The sequence below is a fragment of the Megalobrama amblycephala genome, linkage group LG21 (assembly GCF_018812025.1).
Source record: "Megalobrama amblycephala isolate DHTTF-2021 linkage group LG21, ASM1881202v1, whole genome shotgun sequence".
Classification (NCBI taxonomy): domain Eukaryota; kingdom Metazoa; phylum Chordata; class Actinopteri; order Cypriniformes; family Xenocyprididae; genus Megalobrama; species Megalobrama amblycephala.
In genome coordinates, this window is record NC_063064.1 from 26,025,849 (window position 1) to 26,037,109 (window position 11,261).

Here is an 11,261-nt window from a genome sequence, read left to right on the forward strand (position 1 = left end):
ACTGCTTCATGAAGCTTCGAAGCTTTACAAATCTTTTGTTTTGAATCAGTTGTTCGGAGCGTGTATCAAATTGCCAAAGTCATGCCATTGAAATTCCGAAACACTTATGACATAAAGAAGCCTCTTTTACTGAAATCATGTGACTTTGGCAGTTTGATACACGCTCCGAACCACTGATTCGAAACAAAAGATTCGTAAAGCTTTGAAGCTGTTTCTTAATAAAACTCTTCAGTGAACACTTCTTAAAAAAAACTATTTTTTTCTTAGTGTAAAAACATTTTCATAATCTAAAGAACGTTTTCCACTATAAAGAAACTTTTGTGCAATAGAATGTTTCCATGGATGTTAAAGGTTCTTCATGGAACCATAATTTTTCCTTTGTCAAATCAACTTCAATAATTAATGTGGTTCAGATAACAATATTTTGAGTTTGTGTTGATTAAACCAATCGCCTTCATTGTATTAAGTCAAATTTTTAATTTCAATAAACTCAAAATTTTAAGGCAACCATGCAGGTAACTTGCTTTTTTTAAAAGTTAAACCAACAATTCTTTTTTACAGTGTAGTAGCAGTATTTATGCTTTCAGAGGCTGTTGAGAAATTTATTAAAAATGAACCTGAAACGAATAACTCAGGGAATCAATGCTCCCCATGACCTGTATTTAATTCTCTCTCGTCTTGAAGCAGCATGGGGTCAGCTAATATTTTATAGATTATACCCGAGTCCTAGCGCCTGTGGCGTTCCATGTTCTTTTCTTCAGTCTGCACCAATAGTCTGATGAAAGTCTGAAAGAGAGAATGTTCTATATATTCATAAAAGCAGCTTGCTGTGACAAATCCAAAAGATATCCAGGTGACCGGCATAAATACTAGCAGAGACTTCAAGCCATTATCCAGAGTTATTGATTGTGGTTTTGTGGCTTTATAACAACTGCCTGTGTATTTATGATGAATGGTTAAAACATTTCTCCACAATAGCCTATTTGAGAGTAAAATGTAATAGTAGTAAATAACATGCTTTTAAGCTGTACTTTTGACATGATAAATGCAAGAACATATAATTATTAGTCTGTCGTGTGACATTTTATCTATAGCGCACCGTTTATTCTGTCACACACCTATTATATAATCCATTGAGTCCTCTTTCTGCCCTCAAGCATCATCATTTTCTCTGTGCTAAAACTGCATCTGGCATCTTTGACAGGAAGACGTTTCTGTCATAACCTGGTAAATCATTCACATCCTCTTAGACTTCACAGCTGCATGAGCTTTGATGAAATCAGCATCACAGGGAAACTTCAGATAACCTCTTTTTGGATGGATCTGCTTTCCTCTCTCATGGGTTGGCAACAATTGTGAGTTTTGGTCCTGTTTATCCCTATTTCTTAAATGTGCCATTACATTTAGGCCAGGGTGGTACATAATTCATGTTTTGGGGTTCAAATCTGTGCACTATCTGTATTTTCAGGAAGAAGAAAATAATCAAGTGCATCTAACATGCAGACAAGGAATAAATCAAATAGGTGGTGGAATGTGGGCCAAACTTTTTAGCAATTAAAGTTACATGATTTTTAAGTTACATGATTTTTAAATCATGACATGTCAAAAACATCAAATCATGCTTTGCCAGGGCATTTCTATGCAGTTGCTAAGGTGTTCTGAGTGGTTAATATGTTGTAATGTGGTTGCTATTGTGGTTCCAAGAGCTTTGGTATGAGGTTACTATAGTTTTCTGTGTGGTTGCAATCATGGATCCAGGGCTTTGCTATGTGGTTTCTATTGTGGTTCAAGAACTTTGCTAATGTATGTGGATGCTATGGTGTTCTGGGCGGTTGCTAGAGTGTTGCTATGTGTTTGCTATGATATTCTGGTCGGTTGCTAGGGTGTTGCTATGTGGTTGCTATCATAGTTCCAGGGCTTTGCTATGTGAATGTTATTGTGGTTTCAAGGCTTTGCAATGTGGTTGCTATTGTGGTCCCAGGTTTTCCTAATGTATGTGGTTGCTATGGTTTCTGTGTGGTTGCTATGGTGTTCTGGGTGTTTGCTGGGTGGTTGCTAGGTTGTTGCTATCATAGTTCCAGGGCTTTGCTATATTTTTGTTACTGTGGTTCCAGGGCTTTGCTATGTGGTTGCTTATGTGTTCTGGGTTGTTTGAGGCCTTTGCTATGTGGTTGCTAGGGTGTTGCTATGTTGTTCACTATCATAGTTCCAGGGCTTTTCTATGTGTTTGTTATTGTGGTTCCAAGGATTTGCTATGTGGTTGCTGTGGTGTTCTGGGGTGCGTTTCCCGAACAACGATGTAACTCGCTGCTTCACTACCATAGTACGATGCATCGTAGAACAAATCAACTAGCTAGTCACGTCTGTTTTCCAAAACCGTATTGTCGCAAACCTGTCGTTCAACCAAGTTGGTGAATGACGTCACGCAGGTGGTGGAGTAATAAGTTCTTTAAATAAATCCGTTTGAGATCGAATTAAAGCTAGAATTTCTGCTATAAATTACGGACATGGCATTAGAGGACTAATTCTAATTTTCCTCAGTTATTTTGCTTTATTTCCAGATTAAATCAAATGCTTGTTCTTACGTACTAGAGCATGTATGCACATGCGCACTCTCCAAAAAAAGGTGCTTTAAATCTCTTGACAAACTAAAATATATAAATGACATTTGTATATATTCGAAATAAAAGATATACATTGTACTTAATGTCAGCTTGCTTATTTTGCTCAAGATAATGATTTATTAAGTCCACATGTCATAAAAACAATAAACTATGCTTCTAACTACAGCTCGAGAGCTGTCATTCCAACCACACTAGTTTGCGATGCAGTTTGCGAATGTCCGTTTGAACTATGGTTTCGGGAAACACCAAATCGTTGAACTATGTAAGTAACGACGGAACTTGTAAAGTTAGTTGGCTAATGATGCTTTTGGGAAAGACACCCCTGGCTGGTTGCTAGGTTGTTGCTATGGTGTTCTGGATGATTCCAGGGCCTTTCTATGTGGTTGCTAGGGTGTTGCTATGTTGTTCGCTATCATAGTTCCAGGGCTTTGCTATGTGTTTGATATTGTGGTTCCAGGGCTTTGCTATGTGGTTGTTGTGGTGTTCTGGCTGGTTGCTAGTTTGTTGCTATGGTGTTCTGGGTGGTTCCAGGGCTTTGTTGTGTGGTTGCTAGGGTGTTGCTATGGTGTTCTGATCACTTAAAAAAAACAAAAAACACACCTCAGTCTCTTTATCAAAGTGGATGGTTTGAGTTAACATTCATGTATGTCGCACAAGTGGTGCAGAATGACAAGTTATGAGCAGTAGTACTAATGATTCTTGCCTTAGCAAACACCACTAATAATAACAGATAATGAACATTATTATAAAGTGTGATCCAGACTTGAAAAAAGAGTATCCAACAGAGTTTGAATAACACTGTTAACATTTCAGTTTCTTTAATGACACAGAAGAATGAGCTGAATTCTGAGTTTTATTTCCCACTCCCACTTACAATCTAGGCAGCCATCTGTCCAAGAAAAGAGGAACGCTGAGCTCATCAATCTTTGTGTTAGTGCTGTTCTCCACTAATCTGAGACTCATGATTAGTTCTCATAGAATGGAAAGGTTAAGGTCTTTTTAAGGGGAACAGTTCTCAAATGAATGTATGCCAGTGTCCCTGCAGAGGCCACCGAATCCCTTGAGAAAGTGGGACACTGTTGTGGAACAGAGATAGTCACACGAAGGCATTTGATCCTCACCGCTTCCAAAGAGATTGATTTACCAGAAAGCGATCATTAGTTACAATGGGTTGCAAGCAGAGACTTCACTACTGGACACGCGTATCTCTTTCAGGGATCCCTGAATATTTGACAACAGATGAGAAAAAGCATCTCATTGGTTTATTCTTTTCATCTGTGTAGTGTTCATGAAATCTAAATAGATTTTTCTGTGACTTTTACCTCATGTCTGTTAGCTTTGAAGCTGTTGGCCTAGCACTTCAATATGTCCCACCCCAATTTCCTATTTCAGTATGTCAGCTCAGGAAAAGCCAAGTGCCTTTAACACTCTCACTTGTACCTTTGGCCTAATTGAAATCTCTTGGACTAGTTTAATTTATTGTGCAAGACAAATCTAGACACACTACACAGGCATAATTCCTCATTTCCCCTCCCCGTTGACCCTTTGGAACAGCCTGTCCCCGGGTGGCTCTGTTCTGTAGTTTTAGTGCTCTGGCTTCAGTTCAGTGGGAACTTGAAGAGGCTTTGGGTTTCTCATTGGAGGGTGTTGAGCCATTGGGGTTCTCTGTAACTTTCTCTGTCTGTGTTGTGTTCTGACCCAGGAAAGTAGTGTTTTGTGCATCATCATTAAACATTGAATAGGACACAAGTGTACTTTTTTATTATAGACTGCTACCATTGCTTTAATATAGGGTATTTTGGGTAATGACAGGGTTAATTGGGGAGCACTTAAAGTGTTGGTCAAGGTTTTTACATGCGTATAGCAAAAATTTAAATATACACGTTAAAAAGTTTGGGGGTTGTAAGATTTTCAATGTATTTGAAAGAAATCTCTTATACTCACCAAAGCTGCATTTATTTGATAGAAAATACAGTAAAAACAGTAATATCATGAAATATTATTACAAAATGTTTTCTATTTTAATATATTTTAAAATGTAACTTACTCCCGTGATCAAAGCTGAATTTTCAGCATCATTACTCCAGTCTTCAGTGTCACATGATCCTTCAGAAATCATTATAATTTGCTGATTTGCTGCTCAAGAAACACTTCTTATGCAGCAGTTATGCTGCTTAATACTTTTGTGGAAACCGTGATCCATTTTTTTTAAGAACAGCAATTGTTTAGCTGACAAGGAATCTAAATTAAGCGAAATTGGGGTGTTTTAACACCACATGCAGCACGTTTTTGACTGAAGTGACTGAAACAACTCTTTTGTTTAGTGTGGATTGTTACTGTATGTGTTAGCATATCTGTTTGATATCAGTAAGTTGCAAAAGTATAAAAGTCTGAAAGTTCAGATATGTTTTCAGAGTGCATTAAGCTCTTTTATTTCAGAAGATCAAGGAAAATTTTATGATTTTATGATTCATTTAAAGATGTGCATGAGCTTATTGGTGTTTGATTTATTTTGTCCTTTTCTTTTGCATGTCCCCAGTAACCCTGAAACGGATGAGATGCAAAGAAAAAATTGTAATACTGTATGTAAAACGCCATGTAGGAGTGTTTCAAGCCGATAGTTCATCTCATACGGTTCTCGCAGCTGTCTAAATGTACAACATCTGAACCCAATAAACTCTATAAAGCGCAGACACAGACTTCATTTTTGGAAGATAACTTTTTTATTATTTTTTTAATCAGGTTTTACCTGTGGGACTCTGTGGGGTTGCATTTTATCCACTTTAGCTAAATAAATCAACTGTGAATTTACTTCTTCCTCAGATCTTGCATCTCACTAGACAGCTATGTTTTGGAGATATGAAGCTTTTTGCCCTAAAACAACTTGACCCGATTTTTCCTCAGTAACCAAATCTACTGGATAAACTCCAGGCTTAACATTCATTTTGTGTAAATGGAAACTTTTAGAATAAAATGTATCAGATCACCATAACAGGATGTTAATTTGTGTACAATTACTCCAGTTGTACACAAATTAACATCCTGTTATGGTGATCATAGTCATCATAGTTCAGAGACCTATTGTTACCACCTGCATTTGTTACTACAATCACAGTGTTTGAACAAAAAAAAGAACGTCTGAATTGAAAGGAAAACAAGTGTTTTTACATGAGCGCACAGGGTAATTACAAAGCTTTTATGTAACCTCTCATTTCAGAAATACTATTTTGGGTATAAAAACAAAAAGTGCTTTGAGCTTTGGACACACTGATGAGATGGACAATTTGTCATGCCAATACTTGTTTTCAAAACACTGAGGTTACTATTGCTCATGTTTCCCACAGTTTTACTCTTGAAGATTCTTGATTCTCCCACTAAACTTTCCCCTCATGTGATGCTACAATGGCTTTGGCTGGAAAAGCCTCTTTTGTATAGCTTTCTCAGTGGGAGAAACTCTGGGTTTTGGTTGTTTTAAGTCTGTCTAAGAGGCAGATTGTGTTTTTTGGCTCTCACATTCTTTTCATGTTGTTTGGCTAAAATAGTCAACGTACGTACTTATTTGTTTATTGCATCCGATTATAAAGTATCAAACCAAGTGACATTTTCTGAGCCATTTATGCTATTATTTCTAACCAGCAAATTAACTATGAGTGTGATCTTCTCATGTTTGACAACCAGACAATGTCCAAATAATTTTTATCTTTATTTGAATGGTAATCTGAAAGGTATAGATACATAGTTCAGTCATGAAACTCTAGATGGCACAGGCTGATAAATATCACATTAAACATTTTATCTGGCTGTGTGAAACCACAAAAGATGTTATGGATTTGGCTTGTGTGAGTTGCACTGTTGCTGACCTGAAGGCCTGAAACAGAATCAATCACCTGACAGCTCTTGAACTTGTGTTCTCTAAAATATAAGAAGCACTTGAATATAGTAAAAAAAAAAAGAAAGTCACATGACTTTCTCTTTGCACAGTTAGGTTATTATGCATCATGTCCAAGATCTCAGTAATTTATAAATTTAGTTTATTGCTTTGCAAAATAGCCTTGATTCTTGTAAATTATTTGTGAATGGCTTTGAACAAATTGTATAGTGGGTGGAGAATTTCTCTTCACCGAGGTCATGTTTACCATAGAATGAACTGCATCACCTCACTGAACTTCTCTTTCCAGCAGTGTCAACATCAGCAGGTTCATATAGCTTTCCGCAAATACCTTCACTTCTGTTGTGTTGTACAGTTCCGACCGTCCCTGGTTTAAATTTAGTATGTTTTTATGTCTCTGTTTTTGTTGGTAGACTGCCGTAATCTTTCAAATCTGGACTTGTTCAGGTTTTCATTTGTGCTTCGCTTTCAATCGAATTCCATCCGCACTCTCAGGCCCCCCCGGGGTCTCCTCATCATGTCTGAGCCCTAATGGAGGTGCACCTGGCCTGCTTGCGGAATTCCGCACTCAGGGTGGAACAATGCTCAGCGGTTCTTTGTTCCCAGTGGAGCATCCGAGCACCGCGGCGCGAGCCGTGTGAAGACATGAGGGGGGAGCGAGAGGGTTTGAGGGGGTGGGTGGGGGGGTCTGCTCTCTGAACTTACTCTGTGAAAGTGATCTCTGACCTTTGATATCCAGAGAAGAACAACAAACATGACGTTTGTGGTATGACAGATGTCTAATGTTGATAAACCGTTCAAAGACTGATTGTGCTGCTGCTGTACATGGAATTATGCAATGTTAGGAAATACTGCACCTTCTTTTGTCTCATTTCTTTGCACTAGATCTGAGAGCTTTTATAGTCTCTCATGTTTTGTGTGTATTATAGAAACCTCAAATAACATTCAAACTGTTTAATACTAAAATTCTATTTATATAGTCATATAACTATTATTCATTTTAAAAATGACAAATGACAAAATGCATATATATGAACTTTTTTGGGGAGTAACGCAATATTGTAGTGCATTACTTTTAAAAGTAACTTTCAAAAGTAATGCATTACAATATTGCGTTACTCCCTAAAAAAGTAAATAATTGCATTACTTAGTTACTTTTTATGGAAAGTAATGTGTTACTTTACTTTTGCGTTACTTTTTCTCACCTGGGCCGGGCTTGCTTGTTTGTTTTTTTAAAAACAACAAAAAGGCCTATTTTTTGCAAATGTAAAGTCCCTTTCACACCAAAAGTGAAAGTGGAGCTTCAGGCTGATCACAAATGTGATGTTTATCTAAAGTCATTTTTGCTTATTTAAATGGTTGAATTGGATCATTGAAGGTCAGCAGCAAAGACAGTGGTTAATAAAGTAAGATTAAATACATAAAGTATATTTGTTTAATTTAATATATTTAATTATTGCATCATTTTAAGGAATACTGACTCAAGTGAGATGAGTAAATGCTCACATTTACTCATCTACTCATCTACAATAACAGTCATGTTTACACACAACGTCTCTGCACTTACTCTCGATTTCTCTCAACATGGCAACAGCAGAGCTGTCAGTCAATACATGGGAAAACAAAGTAACTTGCATTACTTATTTGAAAAAAATAACTCCGATATTTTGTTGAAAATTTAAAAGTAATGCGTTACTTTACTAGTTACTTGAAAAAGTAATCTGATTATGTAACTCAAGTTACTTGTAATGTGTTACCCTCCAACACTGTGTGTGTATATATATATACATATATACACATACAAACACATTTATTTTGTATAATGAAAGTCAATGGGACCCCAGCACGCTTCAAAAAATGTCATATTGAATTCAGTAGAAGAAATTAAGTTGTGCAGGTCTGGAACGACATAAGGGTGAGTAAATAAGTTTCAAGTTCATGTTTATTTATAATTATTTTGGGTGAACTTCCCTTTTAATAGCAACTAATCTCTGCATTTACATAATGTGATACTAAAAATACAAAATGCTAATGACATTTAATGTTATGACCAACTCATGGCCGATTTAAATTTGCTGTATAATATGCATTGCATTCATGTCTTTCTTAATTCTAAATCATAATGCCTGAGGTCCCAATTAACATAATACCGAAGTTGCCCCTGTCAGACACGATTAGTATATTCAGTAGTGTTTGGTAGTAAAGCCAGCTTCTGTGCAACATGCCACGTGGCAAGTGTATTTGTAAAGAATAGTCTAGTTGAAAATCTCTGCAATATTATAACCTACAACGCAAACAGTAACCCGGCCATATGGCCACATAATCCTGATGTATATGATGGCTTCTGATTAAAATAACAATCACAGAGAAAAAAGACATTCAGTTTCATTTTATTGTTTAGAAAACTGAGCGGGAGGTTATGCAATCATTCCTACGAGATGTGATTAAAAATCTGTATTATATATTGTAACGGTTTCTGAGAAATGTTTCTCTTTCCAGAACAGTATAAAAAGGCCCTCCCCCATCAGAACTGACCTTGATTGATTTTGATCATTACGTTCAACAACAGGAGTAGCACAACATGTTCAATGGAGTTAATTATCTGTGCTGGAATTTGTTCTTCTCATTAGGGGTGCTGGGCCAGGCTAGAGCAATGACGTTACGTCCCCCATTTTTACCTTGTTGATGGTTGCATCATACAAAAAGTGTCACGCCACTGGTTAACGGAAACGTCTAACAGATCGGAATTTACACGAGCAATGCATGTTGTGGGTGGGATATGCAGCCTACTTGTGTCTAAATTAATTATCTCACTCTGTCAGTGGCCTGCGCCTTTTGCAAACATAAATCAAAGCAGGAGCCAAAGCCTACAGTCAGAGAGATTTAGTAGTGGTGCTTTCACTCTTGAAGAGAAAAACATTAAAACATTCACATTTAATCATTTTAATCTCATGGAAAAATACTGCAAGTTTCAACAAATAACTTCTTTAAAAACAGGATTTTAAACAAGGCGTTTGTACTGGAATAGAAGATCAGAAAACTGAATCAAATCCCTTTGGAATCTTCAATCAATGGCTGAATTTAGAATAGGATACTAGCACAAAAATGGTTCAGTAGGGTTCTATATAGAACCCTAGGGTTCTGGATTCAATTTCTAAAGAATATTCAATGCCAAAAAGCTTCTATTTAGAGAAATGTCTTAAATGATTGCACAATACTTTCTGAGTTTCTATAACCTGTTTAATTCATAAAATGTAATTGAAATAAAAAAATGAATTTCCATAAAGTCCATAAAAATCCATAAAATGATCCCATTATGGGAACCCCTAAATAGTTATATGAAGCACCTAACAGAATCCTTTCTTATGCATACTACTTTTGTATGCATACTACTATTACTATTACATACTTACTATTTATGCCGTATCTTAGCAAGAGCAGCATGCTATATGATATTTCGCTGAATATGAATTATAGAAAAAGCATAACAGTCTGCAAACAATGTCCTTAGAGACAAATTATATGATTGAAGTATATAACTTATTTCGATTGACTTCAATACATTACATGAAAAATGACTTGAAGATTTAAAATAAGTTGTATACTTAAATCATATTATATATATAGTCAAACCAAAATTTATTCAGACACCTTAAACATTTCATTCATTAATACAGTTTATTCAGTAAAGTTAAAATAAAATGGTAATAAAATGTGACAAGATCTCAGAGTTAAACTGTGTCAGAAAAAAATAATCTTAATTATGTCAGATAACACTTAAGCAAATCATGGTCAGGTCAAAGTGTCTGAATAATTTTTGGTTCCAAATTTTACTATCAATTTATCACTTTTACTGGTAGTCCACTATATGAAGAATTTTTGAACTATAATGAACTATAAATGAACTATAGTGTCCTGCACTCACTAGTAAAAATATATAAAAAATATCAAAAATGTCTGAATAATTTTTGGTTTGACTCTGTGTGTGTGTGTGTGTGTGTGTGTGTGTGTGTATATAATATATTATATATATATATATATATATATATATATATATATATATATATATATATATATATATATATATATATATATTTATATATATGAAAAGTCATCAAAAATATACATTCCAAATATTAATCATAATCCTCAAAATTATTAAATGTATTCATGCAGGAAAAAATACCATATCCATATAAATGTAAACTTCAAAGTACATTAAAAGTCCCCTAACATTTATAAAAGGCTGAATATGAATTCCCATACTTCCTGGTAGTGAGGTTGTTAAGGATATCAGTATTTCGGTCTCTGGCTGTGCAGAGATACACAGTGGCCCCATTAACTTTCCCCCAAAGGCTGTCCGGAGATCCTCACTGCTGTGCAACATGCGTGATATGCATGCAGCTGTACTGACGCACCTGGACCAGTACAGCAGGGCACAGTGGTTGGGGATATGCCTTTGCCTTTAAGATCTAGCTCCCCATAGCCAGAGCGCTGTGTGACATCCACACTCAATATTAAACTGGTCTTTGAAGTCATCAAATTGTTGGGGATTTGTCGTTATTGTATATCCTTACTATGCGGCCACATGCCGGATATATGACTTGGGTCTATATTTCCTTTATGTATTGGGCCATATGTTGCACGCATGCTGTCGCCCTTTCTATAGTCCCTCTAAAACATGCACACATACAGAGCTGCTGCTTACCTCTCCAATAGCTTGCAGGCTTAATGGATCCCATAATTAC